The following is a 25537-nucleotide window of genomic DNA, read 5'->3' as shown; positions in this document are numbered from 1 at the left end:
TTTTTTTTTTTTTTAAATGGAGAGTGCTGGATGTCTCTACAATTTTGTTCAAATGACTTCAGAACCTGGAAAAGCTGTTGCTGCTATTGATGCATAACATACTGCCATTATTGGTATATATATATATATATATATATATATATATATATATATATTATATACACACACACATATATAATTTTGGAATTTTTGGAAACTTTAGCTGTGCTGTCAACTTTGAAAGAAAGTATCCCAGTTTACTGTGTTGAGTTGGCATTGTACAAAAATTAACAGCCATATTGATCTAGAAATGTTAAACTTAATTTTTTTCCATTTGTACAGAGGTAATGCACTGTATTAAATATGTAAGGTCTTTAAAAAAAAGAAGGGATTTTGAGAGCCCATCCCTTGTGAAGGGATGCTCTCTTGACCTGGACACATAGGGTAGGGCCTAGGCCTGGCCCAGGATGATATGGTAGACTTTGGGGAACCCCTTTTGAGGGCCTTACCCTGCCTGGGGAGTGGAGGGGGGATGGCTAAGGGCAGGTGGGATGTTGGGGGTGAGGGGAGGGAAGGGGAGAAGAGATTGACATCTGAAGCAAGCTTGTTCCTAATTTGAACTAATAAAATAAATTTTTTTTTTAAAAAAGGTTCATGGATAAGAACTGCCCAAAGGCAAACTTACCACAATTTGAAGCTGTCCCTAGGCCAGGCAACCACAACCATTTCCACACCTCTGGGCTAACTGGAGGCCACTGGTTGACCCATCACAGCCCTGCCTCTCCTGCCCCCTCCTCTAGATGAGGAAAGCTAGGCCAACTCTCTCCTTCCCACACCTGCTTTGTCTTCTGAGGTTGGTGGATTGTGAGACCCTGCATCCCACCAGGCTAAACCCTCACTGGAGCCCTTTTAGCACATTTGACTTTGTGACTTTGGGCACATCTACCTTCTTCAGGCATCCCAGAAGAAGACAGGATAATGCTGTGGACACCTAAGAGGAAGCTGGGCTGGACCTAGAGAAGGCTTGCTCTTCCTGGCCTTTGAGAACAAGATGAGGGCATGACCAGAAGAGAAATCCCTCAGATTCCTCAAAGCTCTTTGCACGCTCTATTCATGGGAAGACTTGGGCAACAGGAGTGACTAGGGCGCTTGTCACACTAAGGGTGAGCCAGATGTCCCCAAACACCAAGAAAAACTGGCCATGTTCACCTCATGAGAGTGTTTCTGCCCAGGGAAGCCAAGGAGGTATCCTTGCAACCACACTGAATAGCTGGGATGGAAGACTCAGGCTGCAAACGGGTCTCTGTAAAATGCCACAGCCGGAGCTGGTCCTCTGGCTGTGGGCTTTGCTGTGGCAGTAGCAGGAGAAAGCTTCAGCAAGAGGGAGGGAGGGAGGCTGCCAGCTACCAGCTGTACCCCAAAACTCCTCTGGCCCTTCAAGGTGCCACCCATACCTGGCTCAAGCTAGAAACTGACAAGGGCAGGAGCCACACCAATGGAGGAGTAAACAGTCCAAGGTGGCATATGGACAGACTTCAGGAAGAAAGGGAGACAGGAGGAGCAAGAGGCAAGTCTCCAGACTGGGAATGTGGCTGTCCCTGTGCGAAGGTTCCCTTAGGCACCCCACCCCCAGTCCTCCACCCTGCCTGCAGCCTGTTGGTACAGGGCCAAGTGTCCTATGGTTGCTCCAAGCAGACTGTAAGTCCCTAGAGCTCCATGTGGAGGGGGCTGCCACCAGAGCAATGCCTACCTTGGCAGGTCCTCACTGCTCCAGGCCCCCACCCCAGGCCTTCCTGTTTACAAAGAATGTCCACTGCAGACACCTTCCCGGAGCCTGGGTGACAATGGGCTGGGTGTGTTTTCTGGATCCTTCTGTAGGGAGAAACTTTCTAGCCAGGAAAGGAATGAGCAAGAAATGCCCGCTCATCCTTATATGTGTGCAAGCCATGTTCATATATGCCATGTTCTGCCATGGCCCCCATAAGGCATAATTCCAAAAGCCTCCCTTTGCACTTGCAGGGGTGTTAGCACCAGCCGATTCCACTGCTTAGGAAAATCTCTACACCACTCCAGCCAGGATCGGGGCTTGTGGGATGGGGCCTAGGGCTGCAATGTATCAGCTTCAGACAGAGACTACAGGACACACAGTACTCCCTATTCAAGAAGTCGCAGAGAAGCCTCAGGAATGTGACTGAGAGGAAACAATCACAGAGGCACATGGATTCCATACATAATCCCACATCCCAGGGTATCTCTGAAGGACTACCACCAACACAGCCAGGGACCCTGGGAAGGAGTGCAGCCAGGGAGCTTACTTGGACAGAGAAGAAAACCTATCTTTGCAGGGAAGACGCCCATCATCACAGGCAGCGGGCGCTGAAGTCCAGGAAGGGAGTGTGGAAGAAGGAAGCACAGAGCACTCCCATGGTATAAAACTGACCACAGTATGAATGCTTGGAAGTCTAAACAGCAAACCAACACAGAGCAGAGATGGACTGTCCCAGCCCAGAACCAAGGGCAGTTCCCTAGACCTCAGAGGGCAGGAACAAGAGGCTGAGTGACATTAATAAAACTGAAATACTGACTAACTGGCAACAGCTCTGGTGACTCCAAGATGCCAGGCACTACTGAGGTCATATGCAAGCGAGGAGTGCCACTCCCACCAGAGTTCCTAGGCTATACAGTCTGCAGGATGCCCGCCAGCAGCACGACCCCACAGCAAGAAGCCCAGGGAACCCCCAATTCCCTTCCAGCCTTAGCTTAGCAGGCAGGGTACAGGAAATGACAGCTCATTGCAGCTGGGGCGGGGTGAGCCCCACAGGGCCTCCAAGGTAGCCAGGGAACCCAGCCCCTGGAGGGAGGAACTCAATCATCCACAGCCCTTTGACACAGCAGGATCTAAGCAGGTCTGTGTCTGGTAAACAGAAGTGGACCGTGTGGCTGCTCCATCTAGAGCCAGGAAGGGAGGACAGATGGGTTCAAAGGAGAGCGCATGGGAAATGGATACTCTGGGGCCACCAAGGAGGAGCTTGAGGAGGGTAGCCAACATGCAGCCACAGTGAACCAGCACCAGGATGGCTGTCATATTCTAAGCATAGTGCTCTTATCCCTGCCTGGGGACACCCCCCCGGAACTGAAATTAGCAGTGGGTAGCTCGTGGGTCCTCAGAGTTTCCTGGGCTGCTCACCTCCAGCCTCCACCTTCCGGAAGTACCACTTCCCCCGAAGCCCTGGGAGAGAGAAGTGGTGGCCCTGGAGGACAGTAATGGCAATGTGGCAGGGACCATGGCACCAGGGCTTGAGGGAGGCCAAGCAGGAGGGAGGAGGAAGGCAGGCCACAGACCCCAAAGGATGGGAGGGGGAAACTTTAGGCACTGGTAGGATAGGAAGATAAACACCCCCCCAGTCAATACTAATCATGGTGAGAAAGGGCTGCTGCCTACACTTGAGGCCACAGGGACCCCTCAGTATTGTTGAGTCTTAGTTCCCTGTAAATGGGGTGAGGCTTCTGTGCCAGCCTAGAGAACAGCCCCTACCTAGCAGCCCTGTTTGCCCAGCTCCACGACAAGCCTGACTCGGACTCCCTAAGAAGGGACTAGTCTGTGGTCACCTCCAGCTGTGAATTGGACTTATTCACTCTCTCCTCTCAGAACATTAGTCTATAGCTCTAGGGGCCTGTTCTGGGGTCACCCTGCCCTTCTCTCAAATATTTTAGCCTCCTATCAAGAAGCCCCAGACCAGCTAGGCCCTACTGAATGGTCAGAAAAAGTGAGACTGACTCCAACTCAACTCAGATCTCAGAAGATGCAGTACAGGCAGGCTACCTCAGGGGCCTCTCAAGTAGAGAACTCAACTGGTCAGGAGTGACCCAGTGGTCTCATAGACCCAAATCCAGAAAGTCTGTCAGCCCACAGGGACCAAAATGCAGCAGACCCCTGTTCTGAGCCTGCCATGGCCCCAGCCCAAAAAACTCCAAGAGATGTAGCAGGGATTGGAAGACAAAGAACCAGGCATGTATCTCCTTCACCCCTATCACCCATGGGCTGCAATCCCAGGCACCCATCTGGGCTTTATCCCTGTATGTCCCACAGGGAAGGGTTGACCAGTCCAAAGCTAACTTCCTGGCCTGCCTCATTCAATCTTCATTAGCACATGAGAGATGTACCCAGTGGGAGGGCCAGCCATGATCCCAAGAGACCAACATTTGTCCCTGCAGCTAAGCACCAGGCCATGAGCAAAGACGTAAGGATGGAGTGGGTAGGAAGGACGTGGGAGGCTGAGCTCAGAAAGAGATGGATGGTTCCCCGATAGCCTGAAGTATGCAGGTCTATAGTAAGCTCAGGAAAACCAGGCCAGTTTGTGGTGTCAGCTGCACTGCTCCTATGAACTCCACTCCAACTCCTAAGTTCATCTGAACCAGAGGTCCTCAGAGACTCTAAATGTCAAACCCATCTTTATGGTCACTCCTTGTCTTAGGAGCTGTCACACACTGAGCTCTTCCTCCTTGACCTCACCTTCCACCACCATCTACCCTTCTAGCCCAGGAAGTCTTGATGGTGGAGGCTGCACAGTTTACCCCAATAAACTAGCTCAGAACATGGGATAGAAAGGATGGATGAAGTGAAGGTATTATGCAAGGCCTCTGTTCCTAAGGTAGGCTGTACAGCACATGGAGATGGTTGGTTGTATAGCCTGTCATCAGGAACAGACACAAAGGCAAAGACAGGATCTATAAGCTAGATCTGCAGGAGACCCAAAAAGAGCCTCTACAAGGACTTCAAGGAAGGGTTGCCCCATCCCTTAACCTTCTCTGAACCTCAATCAGGACATACCAACCCCAGACCCCACGGTCCTGACCAAGCTCATAACTCCTAGGGTACCACCACAATAGTCTTCACAGAGATGGGATCACCAAAGTCTAAACAGGGTGTACGCATGGAAAACAATATTCACTATAAAGCTCAAGATAGGAGGATTGCTGTGAGGGCCTTGAGAAGCACCAATGGTTGCTACCTCAGTATCACCACCATCATCACTATCCGTTCATCACCACTAATATAATCACCACTGCCACCACCATCAACATCAATATTGCAATCATCATGAGTGTTGTCATCATCATCTTCAACATCATCAACATTGTCATCACCGCCACCACCACCATCACAATCAATACATCACAACCATCACAATCAGCATCATCACCACCAACAGTATCATCACCACCACCATCACAGTCACTACCAACATCATCATAATTAACACATACTTAACAACACCATTACCAACACCACTTTAACAATATCACCACCATCATCATCACCATTATCAACACCACCACCATCATTACTGTCAACACTGCCATCATCACCAACACTGTCGTCAGCATCATTACCACCAACACTTCCATTATCACCTGACAGACATCTTGCTTTACACCTTACTCTATCCCATTGTACAGATGGAGGCTAGTGCCCAAAGGGGCTAATGAATTCTGCAAGTGGCAAAGATATGGTACTTTGGATTCTCTTGACCATACTCTCATCAAGTTTGGGACTGAACAGGGAGGGGTACAGAAGGAACAGGAAATAGTGCCTAGGCTAGCAGCTACCTCCCATACAGCCCTGGGTGGTACTATGGTTGGATGTGGTGGTGACAAGTATGGCTAGAGCCAAGCCACAGTAAGGGAAGTGGGAAGCATAGCCAAGAAGACAAAGGTAGTAAGGATGAGCTCCCCCACCCACACCCAGCCTGTGACTATGCCAGGCAGCATTCAATTAAGAGTTGAGAAGTGAGGATACTAGTACACTCAGGCATAACAGCCAAGGTGTTGACAGAAGGATACCCTCTTTGCCAACTCTTCCTGAAGCCCACAGTCCAAAGGCCGTTGCACAAGGCTTCCCACCTCAGCCCCGATTCTTGCCAGTCAGTATCATCACCTTCTGGGCCAACCGTGTCTGGGATGCCTAGTTGCTGAGGTGCACATCACCCAGGGCAGTCCTACCCAAACCACCAGGTCTGTCTCCCTTCCCAAACTCTTCATGACTTAGAGATGTGTTCATCCACCATCCATGGCATAGTAAGGAGGTATACGGAGGGTACACTCTGACCAGGTAGCTGAATGAATCTGGCTGGATTCCCTCCAGCCCCTGGCTGCATGGCACTTTCCCTTTGCCTGAGTACAACTAGGGGGCAGCAGAGAGAAGACTCCTAGCTGCTCAAGCCTCAGGCTCATTAGGTACCAGTGTCTGATACAGACACCTCCTGCATTGCTCTAACCAGAGCATAGTACACACACATCCACAATTTCTGGCTCCTTTGCTGTCACCTCTTGTGAGTCCAAGGTGTCTCAGTTGAAGGCAATGAAGTTTCTTTGGAAAAGCTAAGTGAGCACCTGTAGAGGTGCTCTCTAGAGAAGGCCTTCGGGTGGGCTTGTCCTTGGAGGCCTGGGATGGGCTGTTTCAGGGCCCTGGCACTAGCTATGGGTGAAGAGTACCATCCCAGGTGCTTTGTCTGGCACCGGGCTCCTGCCCTGGGTATCATCCTCTCATCTACCCAGAAGAGAAGAAGCCTTAACAGATGCTTGTCCCCAGCCTGCAGGCTACATAGGTATCTCATAGGGTATCTATAGGATGTCCTGAATCCATCAGCCAGGACCAGGACCCCAGACTGGACCTTGGGTCCTTTCAGATAGTTGAGGCACCTAACTGTACTGTAAAGCACCCTTCTTTCTCTAACCCAAAGATAGCTGTGGGGCAATAGTCAGGTGGCCTGATTGCCCCAGCCAGTGCTGAAAGTCAGAACACTGAAAGAAGTAACACTTAGCTCCAGGGCCCTAAAAATCATGTGAATTGGCTCCCAACCCCTAGCAAGAAACCCATGTATGGCCAGCCCATCTCCGAGCACATTCCTGAGGCAGGCTATACCAGCCTCCTGTCCTGTGGCCTGAGAGGTTCTGCTGTGGACAGGAACAAGCCAAGGGTGGGAGTCACACCCACTCATTCCCAGGCTGCTTGAATGAGAGAAAACCCATAGAAGGGAGTGACCAGAGGGACAGGGCCACTGAGGAGCTGGTAGCAGAGATTGACAGCTGTGTGATGCCCTCCCCACCCTGTACTATGCGAGAAACTGATAACAGAAGTCCCTTCACATTCACACAGGGCAGATGACTGTCAACACCTCAGAAACAGACTGCGGAGTGATGGAGACACATTTAGTGGCAGTCACAGGCAGCCTGGGTCCCCATGGTTCATCCTCTCTAAGCAGGCATGGTACCATGTGGGCTAGTGGAAACATTATGCCAGGAAGGACCTGCCCTGTCCTGTGGCAAGGCCTCAGTTCTGGGAGGAAAGGGGCTTCCCAAGCCCAGGACAGGAGCTGCCAGTCAGCCTGCATCCAGTTATCTGATAACTCTGTCCCCACAACAACTCAGACCCACAGAAACCATCCTCAGTTTAGGCCCTAAAAACTCTAATCATGATGTCCTGGGCTGGGGGGAAGGGGTGACACACCAGCCTGGAAGCTTGGAAAAATGCTTACCTCACTAAGACCAGGCAGGGGCTTCTTTCTGGACACTGAAGCCTCCCCTCCTGGCTGTTGCCTTGAACTGTTTGTCTGTCCCCAACACTCTGTGGTGCCTGCCAAGACTTTAGAGGAGGATAGGTGGGAGGGAAGGAGGGGGACTTCAAGAAAAACCCCAACCGCCCCGCTGTGGCAGGGGTGAGGGGGCCCTGAGGCAGCAGACTCTCGAAGGCAGTTTCTATTTAACAGGAAGAGAAATGATTGTTTCAATTTGAGCCACGTCGCCCCTGGTGGCGCAGAGGTCCCATCACCCACCTGCCCGCAGCTCTGTCGTGGAACCCACGGAACCCCAGCTGGGCTTCCTGTCCTCCCCCACAGTCCCCATCTTCACTTACATTCCTGACTGACTTCAAATCACACTTGGAATCTAGGCCATACCCACCCAGGTGCCCCCCCACCCCCGCAACCGACCATGAAGTGAAGTGGGCTCCCTGGGACAGGGACACTGGGGCCTCTGGAATGGTCAGGGCAGCGGGGATACTCCCAGGCAGAGAGTGCCTCTCTGGGGGCATCCCCAAATCCTCCCACGCCCACTGAGCATCACTATTTTCCAGACATAAGTATGATGTCGTGTAGTGGGTGGCTGTCCAAGGCCACATGATAGACAGAAACAGGGCTGAGCCTGGAGGTTGGGTACCAGGGTCGGAAGTCAAGCTCCCCAAAGCCTCTCCAGAAGCCCCAGCCCACACCAGCACATGCATCCTCCCCTCTTCAAGGGGCTCACCCATGCCCTTGTAACTCCTCAGCACACCACACAAGCACATTCATCTTCCGCTTGGCAGGGGCTTGCCCATACCCTCGTGACTGGCCAGAGCATACAATACAAGTACCCAACAAATATAGGGGTCTGGCTGCTGGAGCCTCTGCCAATGGGACAGATTTCATCTGTGAGGCAGGGTGGAAATGGAACTTCCCAATCACCACCCACAGCCAGGATGCCTTCCCTGTCTGTCCCTGACTCCACATGGACAGAGGCTGCTCATGGAAACCAACAGAGACCCCCTCACCATGTTCACCCACAGGATGACAGGGCTGTCTCCAAGGTACTCAACCTTACATACTTCCCACTGCCTGACAGTGCCAGGTGTGTGAACAGGAGATACGCCACTCACAGCCTAGGGCTCTAAGCTAAGCCCCAGAAACCTCCCTAGGCGCTGAGATCACCATGTCCAGCTTGGCTGGGGACTATAATACTCGTAAGGCTGAACCCTATCAATAACCTCTGCACAGACTATATGATCAGGCCGTCTATATTCCTCCTCAGCCCCCAGCAAGTGGGGGAGATTGGTGTCTAGGCGACGATAGGCAAGTGGGGGGGGGGAGGGTTTCCCACCCGGTCACCACTCACAAACTCTCTAAAGCTGAAAGAGACCCTCTCTAGCCTCATATCCCAACCTTGCCAAATGGCACCTATCAGGGCTGCAGTGGCACAGGAATGCATGGGAGACAGACAGCGTTGTATGCTGTAGCCCATGCTCCAGAACCTGAGACGGCTGTGTAGTCAGCCACCAGCATAGAAGGGCCTCAGTGATAGGGGATGGAATGAATGACAGGCTGCAGGACAGCCTCTCAGTACTCTGGGGACCAAAACCTCCATCCAGATGGCACCTAGGATAGTTGCCTATCCCTTTTGTACAGATGAGAGCGAGGAATGGCCAGGCCAAACAACAGATGCAGCCCTAGCCAGGCTAAGCCTAGCCAGGCATACCTTCTCCACTACCACCCCTCCACTAACACCAGGCAGGATGGCGATGGTCTACTCTGTTGCCACCAGACCCACCCATGATGCTCCACAAGGCCCCAGCACCAAAGCCTTGGTCCCTCTGAGAAAGGGGCCCTGAGTCTGCCTCATCTTCTCTGCTGGGCCTTCCTAATCCTCTTCCTGGTCTGCACTCCAAGCAACCCTCAGGGCAACTGAGGCGGAAGCCAGTGTCAGTAGAGGGGCACCAAAAGAAAGGGCATTTCTACCATGAATCATGGATACCATGCAGTAAGAGTACCCAGAGGGAAAGGGAAGGGAGCAGGCGGGACCATCCACAATAGGACCAGGGTACCAACAGGGCACTCTCAAGGATGGGGCATGCCAAGACACCCGGGTGGCCAAGTATCTTCTGGGAGCTGAGCTTGATGAGGAAGACCCAGTTTGTGAGATGGGGAGGGAGGCCACAGCCACAGCCTAGGAGCCAAAAGGCCAGGTGGGAGGCACCATTAGGCCCCACTTGGGCAGAATAGGGAACACCTGGCAGGAAGGGAGGGGAAAGGGCCCTGCAAATGGCCTTCTTTGAAGGCTTCAAGCCCTTTCATCCCTCAAACCTACATGTGGGAATATTACAGCCCACCCACACTCAAGAAGCCCTCAGCATCACCTGGTGAATGTGACAAAGGACAATGAGGTATAATATCACTAGGCAAGAGGTGACAAGCCCGACCCCCTCACTTACCCAGAGGCAGGAGAACAACACAATGAGTCAGGAATGCTAGAGTCGGAGAGACTGCACACAGTAGGCCTAATCAAAAGACCCTGGTTCAGACCCTATTGACTCTCCTTCATACACAATGTTAACATGCCACATTGGTCACCTTCCTAGAAAACACCTGGCAAGAGGTAAGAACAAGCCAGAAATACACATGGGGCTGGAGAGAAAGCTCAGCACTTAAAGTGTTTACTGTTCTACAAAGGACCAGGGTTCGGTTCACAGCATCCACATCAGATGGCTCACAACTGCCTGTAACTTTAGCTCCTGGGGATTCCATGCCTTTTTCTGGCCTCTGTGGGCACCCTCATGCACGCGGGTAACCCAGGTTTGGTTCCCAGCACCCACATGGCATAACTATCTACAAATCCAGTTCCAGAGGATCCGATGCCCTCTGCTGGCCTCTGCAGGCACTGGGCACACACATGGAATACTTACATACTTTAAGGCAAACGCCCAAACATAAAATTAAAAGAAATCTTTAAAAAGAAAGGCAGCAGGATGTGAGGAAAAGGCTAAAACACAAATGTCCAGCAGGCCAGGACAACTGACAAAGGAATCGATGGGGACTAGGCCCATCTCTGCATATAGCCCACACCATGTTCCTCAACTACACATTACAAACCACAAAAGAGGCTGCAAAAGCCCAGAAAGAAAACATGGTCCAGTGTGAACACTGGTGCCCATATCTGAGCCTCTTTTGGCATTGGAAAAGTGACTTCATCTCTCTGTGCCTCAGTCTCCCTCAAATGTAGGCAGAAGAATGTGTCCCCAGGATATCTATGAAGACATGTGAGCATGTATGCATGTTCATACATGCAGCCTAGGACACACTACACAAAGGATGTCATTGCTACTGGAAGGACGAAAGAGACAAAGCCAGTCAGCTGGTCACCAAGACAGCAGCTGTGGAGACTTAGGATAGCCCTACTGCCCGCCAGAGCACCAAAAGGCCTCCACGACAGAGATCCAGGCTTGCTAGGGCCGAGGCAACCATGCATCACAACATCAGGCAGACCAGAGCTCCACTGCCCCATGAAGGGTATCCCAACGCCAGGCCCAGGAAGAGAGGACCAGTCCTCCACACTCCAGCTAGACAAACTCCCACTGTTCTCTTGTCCTCGGCTTTCTCCAGACCCAGGAGACAGAGGTCTCTCCTAAAGCCTCAACATAAGGAAAGCGACCCCTGACTTAGTGAGAGTCTAAAGCCCAGGTCTTTTTTTCCTAAAACCTTCCTGGGGATGAGATCTTCTGTTCCCAATACCCAGGAGGTGCCCAGATATGTGGGGCATGGCACTCCCAGGGCAAGCCTCATTTGCTGGGTTGAGCAGCCTGGATGGGCCCAGCCATGACAGGCTGGCATAACCAGACATCACCCAGGAATATGCCATAAAAGGTCTGTACCCAGGCCCCTGAACCCTGTGGTCCCCATGCCCTCTCCCTCTCCCTTGGCACAACTCCTACACCCTGCAGCAAGATCCTCTATACCACACTAAACCCTGCCCTCACCTGCCAGCCACCTGTGGTCCCCTGCCTGCCAGGCCAGGCCCCCTCCTGAGAAAGAGGCAAGAAGGCGCAGCCTCATGGTGAGGGCAGGTGATAGGTCCCACCATGGTGGTGGCCCCATCAGTCCCCGGCCAGCTGGCTCGGGGTCCCACAGTCTCAGACGATGCAGCTTGGTCAGTGAGCAGGAGCCTAGGAGGGAAAGGCAGCAAGCAGGGTGAGCCTCTGGAGGCAGCTGGCTCTCAGGAACAAGTGGTGCTGGCACTAGCCCTGTAGCCCAGTTCCCCTTTCCCAGGGCCCGCCCTGCCCTCCACCCTCAGCCAGACACCTGTGACCACAGGCAGCTCCCAATGGCTGAAACCAAGGGCTTCTTGGAAGAAGACTGGGAACCAGCCTCATTTCCTCAATCTAAAACAGACAGTACTTGGTTCAAACAGACCCCACCTGACCAGGGCCCAGATGCGCTGACCGGTGTTCAAATCCACCTTCTTGTCCAGCCAGGTGCCTAACCTGAGGCAGATCAGGTTACCTGGCTAGGCCTGCTCCCCATCTGCATGCTGGTAGGACAACAGAAGTCAGTGCCAGATAGCACTCAGATATGCTCCGTGATCTGACAGTGTGCCTATCCTCATCCTAGCAGGGCCCTTGGGGAAATCTGCACCCTATCTATACCCTCCCATTATACCACGCCTCCACTCCCCAGCATGCAGCACACTCAATAGCAAGCAGGACACTGAAGCCCTGGGAACGTCCTACAGAGCAGATGCAAGGCTAGGCCCAGAGGCCAGGAGCTGCCAGTGCTGGGCGCTGGTGTGAGAATACAGCAGCGGGGCCAACAGCTGGGGAGACCAGGCCTGAGCAGCCATGCCTGTGCAAATGCCATGACAGTGCTGCCCCTGCTGGTGGGGTAGGGAGGTGCTTCAAGAGGCTTCTACACTCCCAACCACCTGCTACCTACACAAGGGCTCATTCTTCCGGGTACAGGGCACCTTCTGTGGCTTTCCAGTCAAGGGCCAAACTCAGGCCCAGTGATGGGAGCTGGGCTTGGGGACACAGCACAGTCTTCCACCCTGACATCCCCTAAGGCTTGGTCACACTGGGTTGTCCTGCTCAAGCAATGGGGTCTCAACCAGGGGCAGCTCTGAACGGCAAACACTTGATGCTGGTATATACACTATGTCCACCACAGCAGCCTGGGAACAGGGACGGACTACCAAGATGTCACCAAAGCCAGAGGGGCACTGGAAGTCTTCCATGGCACACCTATGTGCACACATCCAATCTTCTGTTGGGATTTGGGATTGGAGGAGGGGCCTGCCAAGGACAGAAGGTGAGAACTGGTTTGGCCTGAGTATGTGGAAACCCCATGGGCCACAACCTCCTGGGACACTGGGATGCAAGAGGGTTCCCTTCTTCCAGATCTGACGGCCAGAGGCAGTCCTGCCCTCCCTCATCACCCAATACCCCCAACTGGCTACTAAGCTATTACTGTCTGGGAACCTCACCCGCTACAGGGTCACAGCACCTCTCCCCCTCCTGAGCTTACCACATAAAGGCCCACACTCTGGAACGCACTGGATGGCTTGCATGACATCCCCCTACTCCATCCTGCATTGCAAGAGACTTCCATCACGGTTCCCTGACCTCTGTTTCCAGACCCAGCTACCTAGACCAGGAGTCCAGGGGTTGCACTTTGCAATAGAAGGTTCCCATTATTTTGGCTCTAAGAGAAAACACAGCATATTTTTGTGCTTTTATTTGGCTTGGGTTTTGTGTTATTTTCATAATGATACAACACCCCAGACAGACAGACCCAGGCTACTGTCCTGCATGCTAGCCAGGCCCCTGTTAATTTGGTTCAAGGCAAGATTACATCTAGATCAGCCACAGCCAACAGACCAAGCAGTACTGTCTGGAGGGACTACCATACCCAGCTTATCTGATCCTTATCCTTCCATGACTAAGAGGAGAGTCATGCTACCTTGGCTGTGCCTGGTGGACATTTATGAACCCCTGAATTCTCCTGCGTTGGTTTTGGCAGGTAAACAAGACCTGTAACTCCAAGACAGAGTAGTGATGAGGTGGGGAGGCCCTTTACAGGATCATCCTGGCCATCTGCACCCACCAAATGTCAGAAACTAACTCTTGCCATCTTATCAGCCATGGGTAGTAATAGTGTCGGCCGTTCCACCTGTCCCCCAGGCACCAGAGTGGGTGGGTCCCAGAACTGCAGGGCCAACTCTCAAAGCTAGCCTCAGCTGGTTCCATACTAAACTCTGAACATGTCCCATCCACACTCCACACAACAACCCCACGCCATCGTCTTCTGCATTGTCGGAACTCATTGAGAGTACCATGAACACACAGAGCAAGCCCAGATGAGTAGTCACAGGCCCTGCACCCATGGACTGTCCTTATGTGAGATATAGCCCCTTCCACAACCCACCTGAGTGTGTCAACTGCTAAAGAAGTTTCCAACAGGAATAGCTACTAAGTTATGTCCCTACCTCTATGATGCACACAGCCATGTCTGTGTAGATCACACATGGCCTGAGTTCTAACCAGTGCCTACATCCATGGCATAGCCAGGGGGCACCTGGCCCACATCAGTCCAGCCCTACCGGGCCTCTCCATTGGTATCTTATCTGTCAGGTACTGCCTAGGCCAAACCTAACCATAGGTCCTCTGACACCCAGCAGTGTAGCACTGGAGAAGATTTGTGAGCACTACTGGCCACACTAAGCAGGCAGAATAGCAGGACCAGTTCTTCTGTGGTCAGATCTTCCTAACACAATGACAGCAATATCACATAGGTGGCCTGGGGTCAGCCATGGTGGTGTTTACACCAAGAAAATTAGAAAATGCCAAGATTATCACTGATCGCCACCCAAGTAGGCTGCTATACATTGACTAGAACAACACATCTATCACTAGGTAGACATGTGACCTAAAGGTTCCACCTCTTGCCCCTCAAACAGACCCACTGTTCAGTGAAGCATGGGGGACCACTCCTGCCTCTCATCGTCCTTTCAGTCCAATAAACCCAAGATGACACTGAGGCTCACCCCTGGATGTTAGACCTCCCAGACCTAGCTCTGAGCCCCAGGAAGGCTTCACCCCTCTTAATCTGGACACAGACAGCCAGAGCCTGGGTCTAGGCAGGAGACTCTGTGCCCAGTCAGAGCAAACAACCACACACAGACCTCAGCTTCCTTCCTACCAAAGGCAGCCAGGCTGAGAACAAGTGGGCAGAGTGGTAGGAGGGACAGAAGACAGACCTAGCTCCTGCAGGCTAAATTTAGCCCTGGTGGTGTGGTCACTAAGACTATGTACCTCTTCTTCCATCTGACACACCAATAGGTTCATTGGCACAGAGACCAAAGGCTATCAAAGGCCTAGCTAGCCAGCTAGCCTGGGGTTCGGGGCAGAAAGGAGAGAAGAGGACCTTGGAAGTACCAGCTAAGTACCACATCTGACATCAGACCATTTCTAGGCTCTCTGGGCAGATTCACCTCTACCTGACTAGTGCCTACCTAAGGAAGGGGGTAGACTCACTCACTGTCCATGTGGGCTCCACATATAGAAGGTCCTATGACCATCAGGGCACATTCTGGTTGATCTTGCATGATCATTCTCTCTGAGTCTTCCCACTAAGGGTACCTCCTCCAAGAAGCCCTCCTTGCTCCTCTTGGAAGACCCAGATGACCAGATTGAAGATTGTTTGGCAAACTGGGCCCAGGCATCAGTGAGTGGCCACTAAAGTCTGGCCTTGTGGACACTGTCCCAAAAGAGGCCCCTTTCTTCCTTCCTATGACCACTGTAGCCCTGTCTAACCCCACAGCCCTGACCTAGTCCCAGGCGGCAGGCACCCTCCAAGCTCCATCAAGTAACTATAGGCAAGCCTTGGCCTGTCAGCCTTAGCCTCTCAGCTGCAGCCAGCCCTGCCACCCCCACTCCAGGTTCTAAATGACTCACAGGGCCAGCATGCTGCCACCTCCAGCCCACACCGCAGGCATCCATGGAACACTCACCTGCCCAGGCTTGCTGCAGGCAGGCAGCAGCAGTGCCAAAAAAGCTTGGTCCACTGCGAGGCAAGATAGGCTATGGGAACCAGGGTGTCCTAAACTCCACCAAGCCAGCCAGTCACACAGTCAGGGAGGGGCTTCAAGGAAGGGTTCCTGAAGGTCATGCTCAGGTGAGGGGGGAAACAGGACAACATACGACATGACAACACACACAGACCAACAGAGCGGTAGTCCTCAGCCTGAAGCTGAACAGTCCATATGAGCCCAGGCCTTCTTGTCCCCAAGGGACACAGCCCTAAAGTCAGATGTTGGCTACTCTGCATGCCTGTGGACCTATGGAAACCTCCAACCTAGATCAAGGGGATGCTGGCCCTCCCCCTGTGAGAGTCCTGCAAGTTTTGAGCCTGGGGAAGCTCATATTGATTGCTACACTAGAGGAAGGCCGGCCTGCAGTCCAGCACAGTTCCACTTCTGACGAGCCAGGACCTGGTGTCTTTCCATTGAGAAACCAGGGTGTTCTGTACACATTCCAGGAAGGAGGGAGACTAGGGACATAGGGTAAGACCCGGGAGCTGCTAGGAGCTGTGGAAATACCATCTGTAACCCAGAACGACAGACACTGGCTCAAACCAGCTTACTGTCCAGTGGGGCTGCTCCCAACCCAGGTCCCAGACACAGATCCCATGGAAGGCAGAGAGAAACAGTTCCTCTCCCAGTACCCCAAGAGCACCTCAGCCCTTGCCTGAGCACCCACTGAGCAGCCTGCTTCCTCTCACATCTGCCATTGCTCACAGCCCCATTTTACCCTCCAATACCATGCTGAAGGCAACTGTACTTTTGCCCAGAGCCATGGTCAGGTATAGTTAAGGGGGCAGGCTCAGGTTTCTACTCTCTGGAAGTCCCCAAGACATGGGACAGATTCCTGAGATGTGGGAGCTACTCGCATCCAGTGCCTATGAATGGGGAGTGGGGGTGGGATCTGAAGGAGAAATAAAAGGGAAGGAGTCAGAAGGAGTACAACCAGGCAAAGACCAAGAAGGCCCAACAGGGGACAACATGACATCAGTTCTCCTGTGCAGAGGTGTGGCTAGGATAAACTGAGGTATCTGGCTGGATTTGAGCCACAGAACTAAAGCAACAGGCAGGTGACCTGGCTGAGTTGCATCTGCTAAGCTGTGGACAGATGCAGAAAAGACAAACAAAGGACTCTGTCCTCACCTAAAGACAAAGCAGGGCCTCTCTCCAGCCAGGGCATGGACAGGACAATCTGACTTGAGGAAACCAAACAAAGTCACAGCCAGGATCCCTCCAGGCAGATGGCCACAGCCAGGCTGAAAGGACTCTGGAGGTAGGGTGTAAGAAGGCAGCTTGGAGCCTATGTCTGGTGGAAGCCTACTTACCAAATGCCGCACAGAGTCAAAACCCATCTCCATCCCCAGCCATCTAGTGGACTTAGTGGCCTACTCTCTGAAGACTAAATAGTTTGTTAAGGGCTGCTCCATAAGAACAGAGTCCCGCCCTTTGGCTATGGGGGCCAAGCCCTATGCTCCTAGGCACATTGGAGTTTAGCTCTTAACAAGCTAACAAGCATTCATGTACCCTAAAAGCCATGGAGCCACAGAGTCAGGCCACTTCTCCCTGCTCCACTTCTGAACACAGGAAGTGTGGGTGGAGGGTCCTGGAGCAAGGCCCTGCACATTTCACACCACAATACCACAGTTGTCTGGACATCCAGATACTAGTCTCGTGGAACAGGATGTGCCACTTTCCCTGAGATGACAGCACTCATTTCCAAACAAATCCTCAGTGCTCCCTGGGATGTCTAGGTACCCCAGGAGCTCAGGGCCTCACAAGCTCTCCTTCCTGGCCTGGCCCCAAACCAGGTTGTCAGCTTCCTGCTAGGCTTGCTTCTAATCCCATCAATGTCACTGAAAGCTCATTCACCGCCCTCCAGCCCCGCCCTGGCCCGTGCAGCCACCCCTCAGGAGGATAGCAGCTTGCATAGGCCGAGCCTGTACCAACTCCAAGCTGCACACCAGAGCTTCAGCCTATCTGTGTAGCTCAACTCTCCCATACAGGAAGGCTTTCAGCTGGAGAATCTGTCAAAGTGAGGCACATTTTTGAAACAGCCTGACACTTTACTGGACAGCTTCTTCCTTGCTCCATCTGGGAAGGCAGGACAGGCTCCTGGGTAGAAGGAAGATCTAACTAATGACTACGTAGAGGGCAAAAGTGAAGAATCAGACATGGACAGAATTTCTGGGTTTCCCTCACTCTCTAAAATCCAACAGTGAGTTGCCCAGGTCACAAAGGCCTAGTGTTCAGCTTTCAACACCTGAGCTCTTGGTCCTAGTACTAGGACTGGTGGCACCCACTGTGAAGGGGTTCATCAATGGACACGGGAACATCCTGCTAAAGGAATGTGACCTGTCACCTCCAGGGAAAACAGCACCAAACACATTCCAGCAACCATAACTCAGAATCGTGTATTCAGAGAGCCGTCATCATGGCATGGGTCCTGATAGCCCATGGCCAACAGCAGCTGGAAGGACAATTAACTGGGCACATCCATACAAAAAAACATAAAACAAGAATGAAGTCTGACCAAACAGATGCAGCTTGAAGGAAAGCAGCAGCTTCCAGTTATAACAGGGCTAAAATCATGCTGCAGGGAAGGGTTCTAATGGTATTGTGGGGAAGGGGCTACTATGGGAGCTGACGGGGGACTTAGAGGAACCTCTAGCAGCCTCACTGGGGAAAACTTCAAGCTATGTGGGAAAGGTATGTGCATCACACAGTAACTCAGTGGTTCCTCCCATTAGGCTCCATCTGCGCACAAGTCAGCCCCTGATTTGCTCAACACCTCGGCAGCCCCTCCACGCTCCCTTCATCCGGCACACATCAGTAACTCAAACCCAGCCAGGACCCACCCTCAGGTTCCATCTCTTGCCAGAATTCAACCATGCACCCACACATGCTGCCCCGGTGCCACCTACTCCTATCAGGAAGGATGACAGGACTGAGGGATATGGAGGAAGGCACCCAGTTTAGGCAGTTCAACAGTCACCCTCAGTACTGCCCAGACTTCCCTGAAGCAGAGGGTGAGGACTTGGGGCTCACACTGCTTGCCTATCTGAGGCAGGGAAGCTGGAGCTCTGTCCCTCTCTAGGTCCCAACACCTGAGCCTCCAGAGGTTGGGCAACCATCTGGAGTCTCTGTGCCAAAGTGGCAGCCCTGAAGCCAGCCTGAGTAGGAGTCAGTCATAGCAGTAGAGAGCATGCCTGCACAGAAGGCATGGGGCCAGGACAAAAGAGGGCTGGATGACACACTGCCCAGACCTCCTTCTGGCCTGCCCACTTGGCCAGCTGCCCTGGGAAGTAAATGCTTCTACCTCACTGCATGCTTCCTTCTCCAGACTCTGTGTTCAACTGAGCCACACAAGACTAGTTTTTCAGATCTTAGATTCCTCACTGGACTCAGCTACAAGGGGCCAGGAGCTATCTCCAAGTCCTGGCCTCCACAGGTGGACATGCCCAACACCTACCTTCTACCCACAGGTGGCAGCCAGGAAAGGCTGTTACCCATACTCCCTGATTATCCAATATACTCCATGCAGGACAGCTGACAACTGGAACCTCTCCAGCTCTCTCAAACCTCCAGCAAGCCTGCCTTCTTTTCGCAGGAAGGATGAAGAGGCTCAGAAGTACAAGCTGCCCAAGGCCATGCTGCTGGCCAGAGGCTAGCTGGTCGGGAGCCTAAGGCCATCTGCACACAAAGAGCAGGGGGTCAGAGAGGGTGCAGGAAGGAGGGAGTAGGGACAGAACCACAGGAGGGATGGGGAGAAAGAAGTTTACAAGAAAAGGGAGACATGCTACTGGGGAAGCAGGAGAGGGGCAAAGGGAAGGTCAGGCAGCTGTGGAAGGGGACCAGGCAGAGGAAGGGTGGCCATCTCTGCTCAGCAGAGACACAGTAGAGCTAAGACAGGACATGGGCAGGCCCTGCCCCCGGGGAGATAAAGAAGATACATAACACACTGGCCTCATAGGGATCCAGGACTTCTAGAAGCCCACACAAGGCAGGGTCACTGTGGGAGCCTATGCAGGTGCACACCTCCCCCAAATCAGAGGGCATCAATTTGGGGCCTGAGACCCTCTTACTTTGCTCCCAACACTGGTGGGGGCTGCCTCCCACTGAAGCTTCCAGCACTGCTAAGTGCCACAATGAGTTCCTCTAGTGCTCTGACTCTGAACATACGAGGCAAGCCACTGTCAACAGACAGAGCCAAAGCCACCAAGCAGCTCTACTGTGGGGGTGGGGGAAGAGGGTACATGGAGGGTCTGTTTTCTCTCTGGCTTTGATGACAGTCTCAAAGGTGGCTGGAGCTTGTTTTATTTTTCTGAATACAGACATCTGACACATACCCTTATACCCCAGGGACCCTGGCTGCCCTAACCACTCTGAAGCTCGATGGCCCCAAAGACCTGGGCTGGTGTCCCACCCCCAGGGCCCACCCTAGCCATCCCAGCCACCACATGCCCCCAGTCTGGTTCAGTCCTAACTTAGAGTAAGGACTGAGATACCCCTGGGATGAACTAGTTGTCCTCTGGGCCAAGATCTGCCTGGAGCCAGCCTTCCTAGTCCACCTTGGGGGCACCAACCAAGTTCCAAGACAAAAGTACAGGCTCAGCACCTAGCACCCTCCCAGGCTCATGGTCTCCCACTGAGGGTCTGGAGCAAGGTTTCCCCAGGGGCTAGTCAACACTGGCCACCACACAGGACAGGTCTACCCTTGTATACACACACACACACACACACACACACAAACACACACACTCAACCAATCAGTCAGACAAACATTCTCCTCACCTCTGCCACCTAAGTCCAGGGTCATTCTACATTCTCTAGCCTTGAACATGCTGTCCCTCGGGCCTGAAACTGGCCTGGGATGGCTCCTACATAGCAACACAGCGCCCCCTGCAGAAACTTCCCCCAAAAGCATTTGCTGGAGCAGCAGTGCACAGTCAGCTCACCCACAGCTCTGATCAAGCCATTAGGCCTGGCCCAGTGAGACTGTCACATAGATGTTTGCTGGACAACGGGAAAACTGAGCCAGCCAGGCAAATTGGTCAGCACCAGCTGCAGGCCCACCAGAAGCTTAGGAACCAGACCAGCATGCTCCAAGTTCCAACGAGGGCCCAGACTGTAAACCAAGGTACTGATGGCTATGTGACCCCACACAGGCTGACCAAACACTCTGGGACTTATTTCCTCTTCTGCAAAGAGCTGCAGGCTAGGGAAGTGGCCTGACTGTAATGTCTCCCTCCTGTGCCCCCGCTTGCAGAGCCTCTGAGGCAGCTGCTCTTCTGGCGCCATTCCCTCTGGACCTGCTCCTAAGGCTAAATATGTGGGGCAGAAGGGAGTGAGGCACACCCCAACACCACTGCAGCCAAAACTTCCTTCAGTCCTTAGGAGGACAGGACCCCTAGGGCCTGCTCACCCACAGGAGGACAGCCTGCTAGTCATTTTCTGTCTGTCCAGCTGGGGGCCAGAGTTACTCTCCTGCAGACAGCCTGGAGCCATACTGGGGAAGTGGACTTGTGGCCACTGCAAAGCTGGCTTTGTTGCATCTATGACACACTGCTGAGAAGCAACTGGTGGCCCAGTTCTATCTAGGTACTTACCATCAGCAAGTCTGGGCTCTTGTTCTGAGCACCACACATGCCTAACTAGAGCTGTGGATATCTGACTCAATTCTCTGTGTCCTCAGGAAAGGTACAACAAGGAATATGCACCCCACACACAGATAGACCCCAGAGAGCTCTTGGTAATTGGACACCTTCATCCCCAACTGCCCATGTCAGGAAACAGAATGGCAAGGTTGACCCTGTCAGTGACTCCCATCCAGTTAGACAGAAGCTTTGTCCAGAGACCCAACTCACCTAACAGGGTTGCAGCCGGAAGCAGGTATCACAGAGGACTTCCTGACAGAAGCATTGCTCATCTCCCTGCAGCTACAGTGCAGCAGACTCTCACACTCCCAAGCCTGCCCTGGGCCATCTGCACAGCTGGTGGGGTAGACAGGACAAACCTGCATACACGTCACCATGAGAAGCCACCCCAGCAAAGTCCCAGGGCCAGGAGACAGATGCTGGGGGGTCCCAGCAACAGGACCCAGAAGGCCTCAGTCCAAGGCAAGAAAGTGATGTTATCTCTGGGTTGTCATATTCTCACTGGAAGGGTGGGCAGAAAAACCTGGGACTCGAGGCTACAGAACATGAAGAGGTGTACAGAGCTAACATACCACAGCACAAGGCACAGATCCCCATAGACAACAGGTACCCTGTAACTAAAGAAACCTCTGTGGTCATGCCTGCCACCTAAACCACATGTGTCCTCCTCCTCAGTCTTGAACATCAAAAATTCTACTTTCCAGAAAGCAAGCTCCCAACTCCCCTCTACTGTAGCCCTGGTAATACAGCTACCATGCTGTGTGGCCAGAGCCAGGCCCCTTGCCCTCTCTGAGGGCCTGTTTCCTCATCTATAAGTCCCCTCCCTACCAATGAGCACAGGGCAGGCACCACAGCCTGGAAATGTTCAACCACAAGATTCCCAGAACCAAGGTTACACACATAACTACCTGCTGGTATCATCGGGTCATGCTGTGCCCACTGGGAGAATGGTCTCAAGCCTTCCTGTACCCCATTCCTTCACTCCCAGAGCCCCAGTGTAGCCCCGGCCAGATGAGATAAAGAGCCATCTTCCTGGGGCCACTGAGCCCACCAGGGCAGAGCCAGCATCTGTCCCAATGGTGTATGAACCACCCCCAAATTAATGACTAGATCTTCATGCCCCAGCTCCTGGACATCTGATGATCTACTCACAGGGCTGTGTGTGAACCAGGATAGCCATGGAGCTTCCCTGAGCCCGGCTGGTCTCTAAACATAAGCACAGAAATGTCCTATAAGGTGGGGAAACCTTTTAGGTCAAGTGCCTGCCCCACAGTGATGGCCATTGAGTTTTCAGCCTGCATGGCTACAGTGTGTTACACAGCAGTGCTGAACAGAAAGACACCACTGGATGCTACATAGGGTTCTACATCCCACAATCTTCGGCATCCATCAACATAGAAAGGAGTCCTTGTAGCCAGTCCAGGCTTCTCTCAGGAGGGCACACACAGTGTGCTGAGGTTCTCAGCCCCTTGCTCTCCCCTCTACAAATAGCACACATACCCACCACACTACTAAGATACCCTGCTTCATTCTGTCATCTGCTCACAAAGGTTGCTCTACTCAGACATAGTTCAAAAGGCCTAACATCAAATCCCACAGCTCTGCCTTTCCTCAGTTTCCTCAGTTTGGGGGTGTTATTAGGATTTCTTGAGTCTTCAGTATTGTCACTCTGCCCTGACATCACAACCTCAGCTGGTATCCTCTGTAGCAGAGGGGGAGGTGGCCTCTCCTCTCAGGAGGAAAATGAGTGAGGCCCAGGCACCCCATGAGGGAGACACAGGCCAGGCCTGGCACAGGCACCTGACACCCAGTCCTGTGATGGGTTGGCAGGATATTGGGAAACTCACAAGAACTTATTTCAACATCTTGGCCACGTCAGAGATGGGTTTCAACATGCATAGCACCCAGGAAGGACGGTGGCCATCTTGGCCTATTTGCCTGCACAACACATAGGGAAGATTGTGCTCCCCATGACTGCCTTTGCTGCCACCCCCCCCACACAGGGACAGGAAAAGTTAAGAGAGGGACATCCCCAAGGGGCAAAGCTGTGCCCCCCACAGTCCACTCCCCAGCACCTAGCTACAGACCCCAGCCTACCCTAAGCCTCAGATGCCCTGTCCAGAAATAGGAAAGAGACTTTGCAATCTGCCAAGAGTGAGGCTTCTGAAGACCACAATAAACAAAGAGCAACCCTGTGGCCCCCAGCTTGAAAACCAAGAGCAAGCACCAGTACCAAGGCCAGAGAGGCCCCTCCCTAGGCCATCTCCCTGTACATACAGAGGTGCTGGCCTGGCCCCAGCTCACAGTCAGAGCTGCTGCAGGTTCTGGCAGCCTGAAGGACTTAGCTGAATTTTGAACAAAGTCACAGCACCCTGAAGACAGCAGGAGCCACTTCAGGCCACCCTTGAGTCCACATGACCACCCCATCAGACAACAAGGGAAACTGAGGTCTAGTGAGTTTTGGGAGGCACTTTTCCCTGGACACAGACCTAGGAGGAGCTGAGTCTGACATTCAGAGGGAGGGAAGACTTCTCATAGGTGGGAGTTAGATGATGACTTTGGACCCGATTCTCTTGCTGGAGAACTCTACAGTGTTGAGTCCCCAAGAGCAGGGACAGGGCCCCCGCCAACAACTGACACCCTGTGGCAGCCAACCTCACCCATGTTCCGTCTTCAGTCCCAGAACGGATATCTCAGCCTCAAGACCTGACAAATTTCCAGGCCTGCCAGCTTCCAAGCTGTTAGGGATGGTGTGCCCCCTACTGCCAAACCCCCACCCCAGAGGGCAACAGCACTCTGTAATGAGCCACCCAGTTCCACTGTGTCCACCCTGCCACCCACCCAGTCTTTGAGACCCAATTGTGTTTATGGCCCAGTGACAGCATGTTATGGTTCATGCTTGACCCAGGCCCTGCACCACCACAGGCTCTACATGCAAGCACTTTTGTTCAGGTGTTCCCATTCCAGCATCCAACAAGCACAAGGATAATTCTCAGGAGATAATGAGGTGGTCAGCTTCCATCTGCTCCCTGAAGGCCTCTGCACAACCAGGATATACCAAGAAGTACAAAATCTCACACAAGGATATGGCCAGCCCTCCTTCACATGGGGATCTAGAGGCAGAGATCTGGGAAGGCTCAGTTCTTGACCTGTGAAGGGAAAGTGCCACCTGGAGAGAGATGGAAGGACCAGCATGTAAGAAGAGAGCTGGGGACATAAGGATCAGAAAAGGAGGTTCAATCTGGACCGAGGCCAGAATAGACCTGTGGAGACCAGAAGAGTAAATCACTGATTTTCTCCTAGCCGCATGGAGTTCCTGCAGGTAGAAAGCCTGCTCCAGCCTCATGATGCTCCTTTCATCCAATGTGGCCCAAAGTCACACAGCCAGTTGGAGATGGAACAGGGCTCCTCTGAGGAAGACATCAAAGCCTGGGCTGCCCCAGGGGATTGTGGCTGTCACCCTGCAGGCCCCTCTAGGTTCCTCCAGAACCTCTTTCCATGGAGACCACACCCTGCTGTGTCCCAAGGAATCATGTAATCTGATACTCTCTTCATGCGCTGGGTCTTGCTCAGGCACCCCAGGGATTCCCCACAATGGAGAAGAATATAGCCTCATATTTGCCTGGTACACAGAGTCCCAGGATCTGGTTAAGTTCACACATTCGAGTTCACACATCCACACATCAAAACGGGTAAATGACATCCCTAAAGCTTTAGGTTAAATCATGCCTTGAACTAAGTCCCCACCCAGCTGCTCCTCTCACACCTCCAAAACAGGGCAGGGGAACCAGAAAACATTGGGGTAGATGTCCCGAGAAAGGTAGGGACAGTCTGTCTCCTGGTCACTTGGCCAGAGAAAAACCAACCACCCTGGCACTGGCCTAGAACCCAGGGAGATCATAAGATCTAGGTCCACAGAGATGTAGGAGATGGGAAGTCCAAGGTCCTGGGGAACTCACCAGGTTCTGGATGCTGGGCACGAGAGGCCTTCACAAGCATAGGGACCAACATGTACACATAGATACATACTTTCAACTGTACATATACACATACATACATACATTAACTCATATGCTTACACACAACACACACACACACAAAACCACATGCCTGGTTTCTCACAAAGAACAGGACAGCAAACTCTTCAGAAACTCTCAGCAAACAGGACACCTTCACCAGGGTTGGCTGGCCCAGAAGGGAAACCTCAGTTGGTGAAGTCTGGTATCTTCAGAGCAATTAGCCAGAAC

The 25537-nt window shown here is 52.8% G+C and overlaps 1 protein-coding gene across 2 annotated transcripts in view; it reads right to left on the bottom strand.

The window, feature by feature from the left end:
- Rxra (retinoid X receptor alpha) overlaps positions 1–25537 on the bottom strand; it is an 89964-nt gene that overhangs the window by 29380 nt on the left and 35047 nt on the right. The window lies entirely within an intron of this gene.

Source organism: Cricetulus griseus, chromosome 6, assembly GCF_003668045.3.
Source record: "Cricetulus griseus strain 17A/GY chromosome 6, alternate assembly CriGri-PICRH-1.0, whole genome shotgun sequence".
Taxonomy (NCBI): Eukaryota; Metazoa; Chordata; class Mammalia; order Rodentia; family Cricetidae; genus Cricetulus; species Cricetulus griseus.
The sequence above is the reverse complement of the archived record's forward strand: the minus strand, read 5'-3'. Positions and strand labels throughout refer to the sequence as shown.